The sequence below is a fragment of the Lissotriton vulgaris genome, chromosome 4_1, assembly GCF_964263255.1.
Source record: "Lissotriton vulgaris chromosome 4_1, aLisVul1.2, whole genome shotgun sequence".
Taxonomy (NCBI): Eukaryota; Metazoa; Chordata; class Amphibia; order Caudata; family Salamandridae; genus Lissotriton; species Lissotriton vulgaris.
The window spans coordinates 407776686-407789795 of NC_141691.1; the positions used below are offsets into that span (position 1 = coordinate 407776686).

The following is a 13110-nucleotide window of genomic DNA, read 5'->3' on the forward strand; positions in this document are numbered from 1 at the left end:
TTGCGAAAATCCTCTTCCCGCCCCTCACTTGTTTTACTCACACGGGATAGGAGCGACCCGCTCTCGTCACCTGGCCCTGAGAGGGAGCCGTGAGTTGCACCGGACTGACCCAAACGGTCGCCTTGGTGATACGACATTGCCTCGCCATAGACCGGGCTCGGAGGCCGGATCTGGCCTAGGCTGCGGATGGAGGCGCAACGCAGCCGAGGGCCTCCCTAGCTCCTCACAAAACCTGAGAGATGGCGCTCCGAGATCTCGCGCTTCACCCGATCAATACATTTGTGCGGACCAAGTATCAATTTTACCAACAAACACCATTTGCTTCCCCATTGTAGCAGAGGCACTCAGGAGACAGATAACTAGCGCGCACAGGACTGAGTGCCCAATTCAACAGTTGAGACCCACAGCAGTAGAGGCATCACCAAAAAAAGGGGCGCACACGTGAGCAGACCCGACATCTAGATTTGTCCCCACAACTGAGTGCTGGATGCCAGTGGCGCAACAACTGGTGATGGGTCGCCTACACACCACCAATCAGCACCTTAATGTACGCAGCAGCAGTGCAGATCAACCAACGGCGCTAGATGAAACAATCACTGAAACACCACATGCTGCGTTGGCCACCAAACTAGACTCCATGCTGGCCGCAGTAAAAAAGATAGGAACCTCACTGGACCAGACTCTCACCTCACTTGAGTCCAAAATTGATAGTCACATCAGACTTTAACCTGCTGCGCGCTGATCACCAGAAACTCAGAGATATTGTGTTCACAGGAACAGTCGATTGCGGAACTGAGGCCAATCATTCAAAGTCACATGGCCGCCTTGCAGGACCTTCTAGACCGTGTGCACGACCTGGAAGACCAGGTGGAGGATGCAGAAGGGCGCTCCCGCTGCAATAACATCCGGGTGGTGGGTCTGCCGGAGGGCAAAGAAGGGCGGCGCACGGAAGAGTATACCGAAAGTTGGATCAAAGAACTACTCCCGAATAGCGCGTTGTCTGCCCACTTCGTAGTTGAAAGCGCTCACCGAGTCCCTGCACAGAAACCACCGCCGGGCGCCTGTCCACGCCCTTTCCTATTCATAGTCCTCAACTACAGGGACAGAGACTCGATCCTCAGATAAACCCGCAAGCTGGCAGACATAATAGTAGACAATAGCCACGTCATGTTCTTCCCTGACTTCACATCGCAAGTGCAACGCCGCAGAAGTGCGTACGCTACAGTGAAGAAACAACTGCGTGAACTGGGCCTCAACTACTCACTCCTCTTTCCGGCCAAGCTGTGAGTGGTCGCATGCGGAGCAACGCGCTTTTTTGACGCATTGCAGCGAGCAGCTCCCACCACAGCTCGGGCGACACAATGCCCCCCCCCCCCCACCCCTCACCCCCCCCCTCCTGTTTTCTCAATGTTGCTGGGTTCGAATCAATGCACACGCTACACACATCATGATGCCCCGTCCCTCCTGCCCATCCTTAACTGCCAAACAGCTATACTATGGTACAGGTCAGCAAGATTACGTGGTATACACACGCCAACACGTAGATACTCCATTTACGCCTATGTGTGGCACAGAGCAGTTGACATTGCGTTCCTCCAAAAGATGCACATGTCGCAGGCAGAGCTTGGTAGACTGCAAAGTAGATGGAGGGGACACATACATGGCCCAGTTTATTCGGCCCATGCGCGGGGTGCACTTGTCTGGCTAAGAGCAGGAGTCCCATTTGTCAGTGAACAGACACTGGTTGACCCGGAAGGCAAATACACATTTGTTAGCGGGGGACTCAACGGTGAGCCGATTCTCCTGGGCTCAATTTACGCCCCCAATATCAACCACTCCACCTTTCTAGATAGCCTCACAGGGAAACTTGCCAATTGGAGCGGGGTCCCCTGGCTCATCGGAGGAGACTTATTCATTATTAGATGTCAAACTGGATAGATCATTTCCACCTCTCACGAGGACCACTGCAGCGTCTAACTCGCGGGCCCTCACAGACTGGCTGACCTACTGGGCACTAATCTACATACGTCGCGCCACTAATCCTGATACTCGGATATACTCCTATTACTCAGCGGTACACAAGTTGCACGTGAGACTAGATAGGATATTGTGGTCCCCAGCGCTAATCCCGCTGATGGAACATACAGAATACTTAGGCCGCACACACTCAGATCATAACCCTCTACTCTTAAAATGTCATTGGGAACCTGGGCACCCCGAACCCCCCCCTCCAGCCCGCCGGCCCACCCCTACTTGGAGACTACAAACCTCTGCAAACGAGGACCAGCACTTTCGGTCGTTGCTGGGAACAGCTATTCTTGAATATTCCGGACTCAACGAGGGCACAGCTGGGGACAAGCTAGTGGAGTGGGAGACCCTCAAGGTCATAATGCGGGGGCACGGTCTGGACACGACCTGAAACATTCGCAAGACTCTACAATGCAACCTCACTAGAATAGAATCACATCTATTACGGTATGAGGCCCAGGGCGAGGAGAGAGGTAGAGACCATCCTTGCCTAGAGACATTACGCACACAACACGCCGAACTGCTTGATCTCCTCCGCTGCCACAACTATGCAGCACACACAGCCAGTACACACCCCTCCGCTGATCGTGCGGGACTGCTTAGCCTGGCTCATCGGGCAGGAACATGCCCACGTGCCCGTAAGCAGCCTATGGGCCGACACTGGCCTGCTAGTGCACACACCAGGTGATATTTACTCAGCTCTGACACACCACTATAAGTTACTAAAACAATCCCGCAGGTTACAGGACCCAGACGCCCTCTTTCTTCCTCCATCGGATACAACTACCAGAGATGTTGCTGGAACACATAGAGCTCCTAGATGCTAGGATATCCTTGGAGGAAATCAGGGAGGCAATCTCATCACTGGCGACGGGCAGGACCCTGGGACCCGATGGTTTCCCATCCGAATACTACAAGCCGTATCAAGTAACATTGGTGCCACAGCTGCATATACCCTCTTTGCAGCTTCGGTAGAAGCGGGGCACCTCCCCTCACTGCCTAAACCCGACAGAGATCACACTGACATGAGTTCGTATACATCCCTCTCCATCCTCAACTCCGATTACAAAATACTGGCTAAAATTCTAGCAGACAGACTAGCACAAATATTCCCCTCCCTGATGCACGCTGATCAAAATGGATTTGTACTGTCCCGTAGTACCTCCCTTAACCTACGCCGCTTCTTCCGAGTGGCGACCTATTCCACATGCGAATGACCTCCGGCACGTTGCCTTGTACTTGACCTTGAAAAGGCATTTGATTCCCTTGAATGGGATTACATGTTTGTGAACCTTGCGCGATACCAGTTAGGCCCCCACCTTTTTGCAGCTGACCCAGCTGCCCTATACGAACCCGATGATGAAAGTGAGGGTGGGCCCCTATATTTCCGAGGCCATCCTAGTGTGACGGGGCACGAGGCAGGGCTGTCCATTGTCCCCTCTCCTCTTTGCGCTAGCGATGGAGCCACTTGCGGAATCCTGGTCAACCCAACTACCAGATGGCATTCCACTAGACTGCGACGTATACGCAGTCTCGCTGTATGTGATTACCTGTTGATATATTGCAGGGATGTCAATCTGAACCCGGATGACCTGGCCTGTGTATCAGGTCTAAAAGTCAACAGCACTAAATCCAAATTGTACGCCTTTGGAGCAGGAGTTTCAGATCCAGGATTTGTGCTCAACGGGAGCGAGTACAATGGAGCCCAAACACGTTTCGTTATCTAGGCATACTAGAATACCGGCAACCGCAGGACCTCTTTGACGGCAACTTAGGCAGGGCTATAACAGCCATTCGCTCTCAGATGCGGTTCTGGAGCGCACTCCCCCTAACAGTCACGGGCAGAGTGGCACTGATGAAAATGGTGGCTTTACCACGGCTCCTGTACCACTTTACCAACCTGTCTAGTTATGTACCAGCCTTTTTCTTTGCCCAGCTAGGGAATTCAACTGGGGTCCCAACCGACAGAGTAGCGATACAGAAGTTATATTTATCCACAGATCAGGGGGGGTCTGGCGACCCCTTGCTTTGGAGATTATGTAAGATTGAGCATTACTACCTTGCGGCTCAGCTTCAATGGGTTGCCAGATGACTTGCAGATTGGCAGCGCAGTGACAAGGCCTCCACCCGACCACCATACACCATGCTGCAGATTCTTATGCTCTTCCATCCTGGAGCAAGCACACGTCCCCCGGAACCTTTACATTTGAACGTAGCCTACAGGTGATACCGGCGGAGCCTCTACCTAACACTGCATGTCACACCCTATGCCCCCCCCTCTCCCATTAAAGGGCACCCCCAGGGGTCCAACGACATGCACAGCCACCGATTTGCACCATTGGCACGTAGCTGGGATACGGACCCTGGGTGATCTTTACTATGAGGGCTCATTGATCCTCTGGCAGCAAATGAGGAGCTTCCCGCCTGCAATTTTTCCTACATTGCTCGCTGATGGCCACTCTTATTTAGAAATGGGGAGATCTAGACACTGAGCCACAAATGCACCTTACCATCCAATATCTTGTTATGTTATGGGACGAGGCAGACACCTGATGCGTTGGTTTGCCGCAGCAATTAGTTTAGACCCCCACGGACGCAAGTGGGAGCATGACGTAGGACACCAACTCTCAGATAAAACCTGGTCACAGATACTGGCCAGCCCGACTCATATTCCACGAAATATGAGACTCCGACAAATACAATCATTTATTACACAATGGGCGTACTTAACACCAGCTAACATTAACCAATACTTCCATTGAGCTGACTCTGCCTGCCCCCGATGTGCAGCCCTTGATGCAGACCAAGTGCACATGCTCTGGGGCTGCCCCAATCTTAGCACCTACTGGAGGGGAGTGGCAGATGCACTACATGACTGTGCGGAGAGAGAGAGTTACCATTTGAGTGGGAAGCATATTTACTACACATCTTCCGTAGGACACGCAACACAAAGGTCCCCTCCTGGTTCCTAGACCTTGGCATAGTCACTGCCAAGCGGCTCATCACGAAAAGATGGAAGGCGTCGGATCCCCCACAGGTACAGGCTTGGAGGTGTTCCACAATTGTATGGGCCAGAGCAGAGGGCATAGCAATCAGGCATGGGCCTTAGGGAAACACCTATAGCTGAAAATTGGGGTGAGATCCTGGCAACACTGCAACAATCCAGACCTCCCAACCCAGTCCCTTCAGGCATCTGGCCTACACATCCAACACCGCACATTCGACCCGCACCCATAGACCACACATTTGCAACCGATCATGTGCCAGCAACTAAACATTACCATTCCAATGCACCTGCGCTTCATAGCATTATGACAATTGTACTGCTAAGGGGCACCTTCGGAGGCACAAATATAATTTACATGTACTCAAACCTGCGTGACCGATCCAGCCCTACTCCAAGTTCACTACCCTATGTACACAGTTATTGCCACGTTAACTGCTTCGCCAATCTATCTTCACCTAATTGAATCTTAAGCACAATATACTCCGCATAATAAGCAACAATGTCAGATTTATTGGTTACGGACAAATTGGTAGTGAAAACAACCATGTGTTCAAACACTACGGGGAAACAAAACAAAACCAAACAAGCACTGGCGTTGCCAATAGGTCTCGCAGTAGGAAAGTTGGAGCTATTACAATTGCAAATAACAATGCCTTTTATTTTTGTTTTCATTTTAAAAACATAAAGGGCTTTGTCATTTACAAAACCAATAGCTCCAACTTTCCTACTGCGAGACCTATTGTGCACTGCACAGTGTGGGTGAAAGTGGCACTGCGTGGGTGTGAGTGGCTTTGGGTGAGTGGCGTTGCGTGGGTGAGTGGCGTTGCGTGGGTGAGTGGCGTTGCGTGGGTGAGTGGCATGAGTGAGTGGCGTTGCGTGAGTGAGTGGCGTTGCGTGAGTGAGTGGCGTTGCGTGAGTGAGTGGCGTTGCGTGAGTGAGTTGCGTGAGTGAGTGGCGTTGCATGAGTGAGTGGCGTTGCGTGTGTGAGTGGCGTTGCGTGTGTGATAGTGGGCTTGCGTGTGTGATAGTGGGCTTGCGTGGGTGATAGTGGGCTTGCGTGGGTGATAGTGGGCTTGCGTGGGTGATAGTGGGCTTGCGTGGGTGATAGTGGGCTTGCGTGGGTGATAGTGGGCTTGCGTGGGTGATAGTGGGCTTGCGTGGGTGATAGTGGGCTTGCGTGGGTGTGAGTTGCGTGGGTGTTAGTGGGCTTGCGTGGGTGTGAGTGGTGCTGTGTGGGTGAAAGTGGCACTGCGTGTGTGTGAGTGGCGTTGCGTGAGTGCATGTGTGAGTGGCGTTGCGTGTGTGAGTGGCGTTGCGTGTGTGAGTGGCGTTGCGTGTGTGAGTGGCGTTGCGTGTGTGAGTGGCGTTGCGTGTGTGAGTGGCGTTGCGTGTGTGAGTGGCGTTGCGTGTGTGAGTGGCGTTGCGTGTGTGAGTTGCTGTGGTGGGTAAGGTGGAGCAGGCGCAGCACTAGTTGTAACGGAGAGGGGGTATAGTACTGCAGTAGCAAACATTGAAGAGAATCCAGTACTCTGCTAGGAAGGTGAAACAGGCACTGAAGGGAAGGTGAAGCTATTGGAGCAAAAGTGAAAATGGCAGACAACGTTGGTGGCAAAGATGGTACAATCGTGATTATCCACATCACTGTATAAGCACAGGTGGTGAGGCAAGGTCCACTGGGAGTAAAGGTGAATAAGGGACAATACTGTGTAAACAAGGTGATGGGCAGAAGATTCTAGAAGCAAAGACAGGGGTGTCACTGCCAGCGGTGAAGGTGACTGTTTTTGGAAGAAGTGATGAACAGGTCACAGCGCTCTGGTATCTAGTTAAACGGGGTACAGTACTAGAGTAAAGAAGGGGGGTGATGCACAGTGCTTGCCTTCATTCAGAAGACATTACACAGTACCTGATGGAACATGCAAAAACAGTTCAGCTTGACTGAGATGTGATTATATTAGCTCCTTTCCTTAAGTGCACCAAAATTGGAAATCTTTGTTAATGGCTATAAATGCTGTTTTACTATTAGGATTCCTAATTTTCGTGAACGTTCTAGAAGCAAGTAACTATAGTTTAGAATGGGGCCTTTCATGCACCTAACTCCAAACAGTTGGGGCTCCCTGTGACTCTCTTGTCAAACATTGGGATGGGATGAGATGATATATCCTGATTCTTCGGCACTCTGGTAAGCTGAACACTAAATACTCGACCTGTACACGTTGCAATATTCTGTTCTGAAGACTGCAGGAACTCCGTGCACTTTGACAAGGCCCACCTTCCCCCGCTAATACCCAGCAGGATAGGGGTGTAACTTGATCTGCGGAGGGGAAAGGAAGACCAACCTTGCGACTTCATTTCCTTTGTGAGTTTCACCAGCTTGTCCCCTGCTGACGCCTGCTGCCTCTCCAGTCTGTGGATCGGTTTCTTGGGTCCGGTTTACAGCCCCCACATTCCTCTTTTGGCGACCCTCTCTTGTCTCCTCCTGATCAGCTTGCCTTTAATTTCTCATCGAAACCTTTCCTCAACAAGTTTGTTTACAATTTAGATAAAATGCCTGTGCTTTATGTATCCCCAATGACGCCTACGGCAAAATGAGAAACAAAAGAACATTTGCATTGCCTTTTTGCAAGTATTAAGTTTTGTTGTTGTCTTGCATGGTGACCTGAAACAAAGTCGCCCAATCTCCTTTCCAGAAGGAAAAAACGTTGTCTGCATCTTTGTGATACTGCAGCAGCAACTACTGTATCAATGTGTGTAAAAACGCTACACGTATCAGTAAAAGGGACAGGAACACTGCTTTGGCGCAAAATGTAATATACATTTGTAGTCACTTAAAAAACAAGCACTTCCTGATGATTCACCACAGAAGTAAACAAACTAACAAGAACATCGCTGAAGGAAGCTTTTAGGGGCGGGGAAGCCTGTTAATGAGGGGAAAGAGAAGGTCTGATGCTCCGATGCGAGGCACAGCAAATGGTGGTGTGTGACATGGCTGGTAAGCAATTAGGGGGGAGAAGTGAGGCCAGCCCTGTGTGCAGCAGGGGGCGGAGCGGATCGCTTTGAAGCAGCTCACGGCCTGGCGACCGTGAAAAAAAAAAAGCAATTAGGGGGGAGGAGAAGGGAGCTGGGGGAAGCTGTGGGAGGGAGGCTGATAGCATTGAGGTGGGGAAATGCTCGTGCTTGTGGTCACGGGATTTCACGTGAACTGTTAAAAAACCGAATTGCAATCCGGATGGTTTAACTTTGTGGTTTCACCACTATAGGTCTCTCTACGAGACCTAAAAAACAATACTGAAACACCTTTGTCGTATTCACATGTGCCGATGTGTAGTGACTTATAATATCTACTGTTACTACAAGATACAGAAATTATGAAATAACATCTTGTGTAAATGTTTACTAAAAACCAATAAAACCGATTTAATAAAAAAAAAGTCAAACCCTATATAGATGCAATTGATAATCAGGTGGGTTATTCCACTGTGCCTTTATATTTAAATTAGTGATATAATGGACGCTTAATTTGTAATAGAATAAGTACTGGTGCCCAAAGATTTGCTCAGAAGCCGCAGCCGTCACTACTGAATGTTTGGGTGCTAAAACTTAAACCCCCCCTCCCCTCCCCCAAAGGCTGCATAATCTTTATTCCACCTCATGCCTCTTTCTTTAACCCACCAACAGATATTCCCTGCCCCTTTATGTTACTCTTTCAGATTCTTTTTCATCCTGGTTTTCTATTTTGTCATTGTCTTCCCGTCTTTCTCTTCCTTTTGTGTTTTTTGTCTCTCTTGCTCTGGGCAAAAATCTGATGAGCAAAAATAATTGCCAGTCCTCAAAAATAATGGCTGATGGGCCACACCTGCAACCACCAGCTCAAATTAAGCACCTGATCTAGTAAAACCAATGGGCAGAGCACACGTTTAATTTTTGTGATCGCGTATCCACAATGTCATCTTGTATAAGCTGCATTGACAATAGTAGATTCCACAATATAAAACCATCGTTTCAAAGTGCTCAGAATACCCGCAGCCTACTTTTTCATGGAATAAATGCTAATTTCAGAACTGTGACACTGAAATTAAACGGATCTATGCATTGGACTTTACACACAATACAATGATACTGTAGCTGAATGGGTCTATTCACTGCTCTTTATATTTGGATTGCGATTTTGAATATAATGATTTTAATTATTGGCAATAAAATATATTCATATACAAAATTAGCCTAATTTTCAAAATCATAAAGAGGAAATGTTATCGGACACTTTCAAACGAGGATGGCATTTGGATAACAAAGTTTTCATAACCCTTATGTATAGGCTTGTGAATCCCAGCGTGCCTCAACTGAGGACAAGTTAAATTTTACACATTTTACAGCCCTCTTGCATCTGTGCATAAAGGTTAATGTGGCTGTCTACAGTATGTGTCCCTGTGCTATTTGTACAAATCGCTCCATTTGCATATTGGATCTAGCGTCCGATGGCTTCCTGCCCTTTAATATAATCACTCCAAAGCATTATAAAAAGAATGCAAATTCCATTCTCTGGTTTCCAAAAATGTTTAGTATCCTCCATTTATCTGGTGTATTTTAGCAGTGGTATTCCTGCATTTTGCAATGGGAGGAACACATTAAAAGGCGAAGTATGTAGATAAAACCGGACTGGGTGAGCTGTGACATATTTTGAACGTACCTGCCATGTGCCGCCGTTATGTATTCACCCCTCTGACATTGAATTGTACATCACATGATTACGCCTTGCTTTTGGTGCCTGTACTGATCTATGGGGATTCATGCATTTTGTTATATGCCTCTGCCAGCGTTCAGCATACAAAAATATGTATTTCTTTCTCTTGAACCCGTAGCTGCTTTTGTCTGAGTTTGTGTTCTAAATAGCCCTAGTTTCTGTGCCTGGTCTCATGTGTCCTCTTTTCTGAGCTGTGCTCGCTGGCCGAGTTTTCTACTTGCTATGCCATCTCGTCACAATGTAATTGAGTCTGTAAGAGGCACAAGGAGAAGACCCAATGTCGAAAAATTACTGGCACAAAGGGAAAACAAAATGATTTGGTTGTGTGATACAGTCGAAAATGGGCTGAATAGTCTTATTGAATGGCATACTCTAGCCACTCTTACATGACTGGCTTCACGCCTGAAATACATGTTTGAAGATGATCTTTGAAGATGATTGTTATTCCATTGGTTATCTCGACACTACTGGTTTATTCTCCTCACTATTTGAATACTTTGTAGGAATGATTAGCCTGAGTTGGCTACTGTTGTTGTTTCCGACATTTGCCATACAGACACTATGGTGGTTGTACGTCTAGCATGTGTGGTGAACTTTGCACCTATTTAACCGTCTTTATTATTTGTGTTATTAGTTTTAATTTTGAGTTTTGTACACGCTCACTGCATTAGCTGACTAGGCTAAGATGGCCGCCGCTCTAGCGGGCCGCGAGGATGTCATCACTCGAGTTTACTTTACCAAGCTATGGGTGGAGATCACTTGGCGTCCCGAGTATTCACCGGGGATCTAGCACGGACTCTGTAGAGCCGGCGCATTGCTGTTGTTCCAGTAAGTAATTTGCACCCGCTCCGTTTCTGGGGCTTGTTCTGTTTTTCGGACTGTAACACGTTTGTTTGTGCAGGCGAGTGCGTTAATGCTTTACTCTGTACTTTTGTAGACCCCGTGGCGACAGTCCTAACTGTAAGTTGGTCTCTTTGGCTATTGGGTGTATTGGTGTAAGGTTACGCAGCCTTAAGCATGATTTAGGAACGTCCCCCTGTAATTCTTGTTTATGTTATGTTTTGGTCTAAAGGCAGAACGACCCGTGTGGCGTTTTAGTTATCGTGAGTATTGCCCAGTTATTCTTTCGCTGATATTCTCTGTAGCATGCGATATAGATACACCACCTTACGAGTTTGACCCCGCATGTTCACCTTTTGTTGCATGTGGTGAGAGTTACATATTGGCATGGTAACTTGTTTAAATTAACACTGGAATTGGTTCTTTGGATCATTAGTTTTGGTATCACTTTGTTGGTTTTTTGTGTTGAGCTGGATATTGGTCTCCGTGTGCCTCAGGGTTTATTATTGCTGTTATTATGTTTGTATTAGACATTGCTGTGCAACGTCTCTGTCCTGAAGATGGTCCGACGGATCGACTTGACCAGCATGGACCGAAACGTCGACGCTTAACACCTGGCATGCAATACACTGTATAATTCACTGTATAATTTGATTTGTGAATTTTTATGTGTAAATATTTACTTTGATGTGGTCCGTAGATCGTAGCCACATGTTATGCTGAAGGTGTATGTAGACTATCAATCAGTTTACATGTTATGGTAGTCTGTCTGTTGCCAGTTCTGAAATTTCTTTCATGTATTTAAAAAAACGAAAATTGAGGATCAAAAATAAATTAAGTATATTTTTGATATAAGCCCTCTGGTTACCCTATTGACTTGTGTGATCACTCACGTGACATATATAAATGCAAAGTGGTTGTTTTGAATGATTCCTACCTGGACATTTAGCTTATATATCTCGTCACAAAAGCACTTGACTTCAGCTTGGCCTCAACTTGCTGTCTACTATAGATCTAATTTATGCAGAATGCGTTGCTCTTTATTGATGAAATGACTTGTTTATGCTTAAGTGACAGTCGTGATCCCACTAAGAGTGCTTAGGGTTTACTTGTGGAGTGGTGTGGCTCACTGGTTAGAGGCGGCAGACCCGTAAGCAGAGAACGGCCCAGGACCAGGGTTCAATTCCCGACGCGGCAGGGTCGTGGAGATGTCAGAACGGACTCGATAATTCTCGCCTCAGTGCCTACTCCAACCAGTTGCACTCTGCAACTCTGGGCATTAAGCTTGCCTCATCTCTACGACGGCCCCCCACAGACGCCAGGGATGCCTGGTTTCACCTTGGAGATGGTCCCTTGGAGGGACCATCTCACATAGAAAACCAGAACAGGATACTCCATGGAGTCACAGTGCGCTTTACAAGTACACCCACATTCACTTGTTGTCCGGTGATGGAGCACATTGCAGCAGTATTGTTATCCACTAAACAAGTCATGCCGTGTTCCTATTAGCGGAGACCTCCTATTGGTTTCCTCCTTAAAGCAGGGCATCTCGAGCCACCAGTGTCCCTTTATTTCGGACCTTATGCTTAAGTAGCTAATACACATCCCTGTCCTCAACAGTTGTGCATCTTTATCCTGTTGCTCCTACGTTTGTTTCTAAGAAAGGCAGGAAGCAGGCAGGAAGTATGTGAACCAGCCTTGAGAGGTGAATAGTAACGGGATAAAGAGATGAAGGAAATACATGACGAAGGAAATACATGACGAGGTTCTCTTGTGGTGACGTCAGGGGCGTAACAAACGCCCCCGCAGCCCCTGCAGTGCGGGGGGGCCTCACTCTCTACAGTTAATGAAGGGGGCCCCAGGGGGCCCGGCCCCCTCAGCTCTTCTGAGAGCTGTGAGAGGTCTGCGCTGAACTAGCAAGCCTCTCTCCCTCTGCGTCTGAAGCAGGTGCAGCCTGCTGGAGCCCCTCGCCCCCTCCCTCTGACTGAAGAGAAACAAAGTATCAATATACATTGTTTCTCTTCAGTCAGAGCCAGAGGCAGTCCCAGAAAGAGGATGTAGGCCCCAGAGACAGCAGTCTCCACTGCTCCTCTGAGGCAGCACAGAGCCCGGCCCCCACTCTCTCCTCTCATAAACAAAGCCCACCCCACAAGAAAAGGGAAGAGACAGGGACAAGGGTGGGGTGGGGGCCCCACCCCACAAGAGAAGAGAAGAGAAAGGGACAAGGATGGGGTGGGGTGGGCGTGTGGGTCCCACCCCACAAGAGAAGAGAAGAGACAGGGACAAGGGTGGGGTGGGGGCTCCACCCCACAAGATAAGAGAATAGACAGGGACAAGGATGGGGTGGGGGCCCCACCCCACAAGAGAAGAGAAGAGACAGGGACAAGGATAGGGTGGGGGGCCCACCCCACAAGAGAAGAGAAGAGAAGAGAAGAGAAGAGAAGAGAAGAGAAGAGAAGAGAAGAGAAGAGAAGAGACAGGGACAGGCCCCCAT

At 48.5% G+C, this 13110-nt stretch overlaps 1 protein-coding gene across 1 annotated transcript in view; it reads left to right on the forward strand.

Annotated features, from left to right (window-relative positions):
* ZDHHC9 (zDHHC palmitoyltransferase 9) overlaps nucleotides 1-13110 on the forward strand; it is a 245746-nt gene that overhangs the window by 123556 nt on the left and 109080 nt on the right. The gene's annotated exons all lie outside the window — the stretch shown is intronic.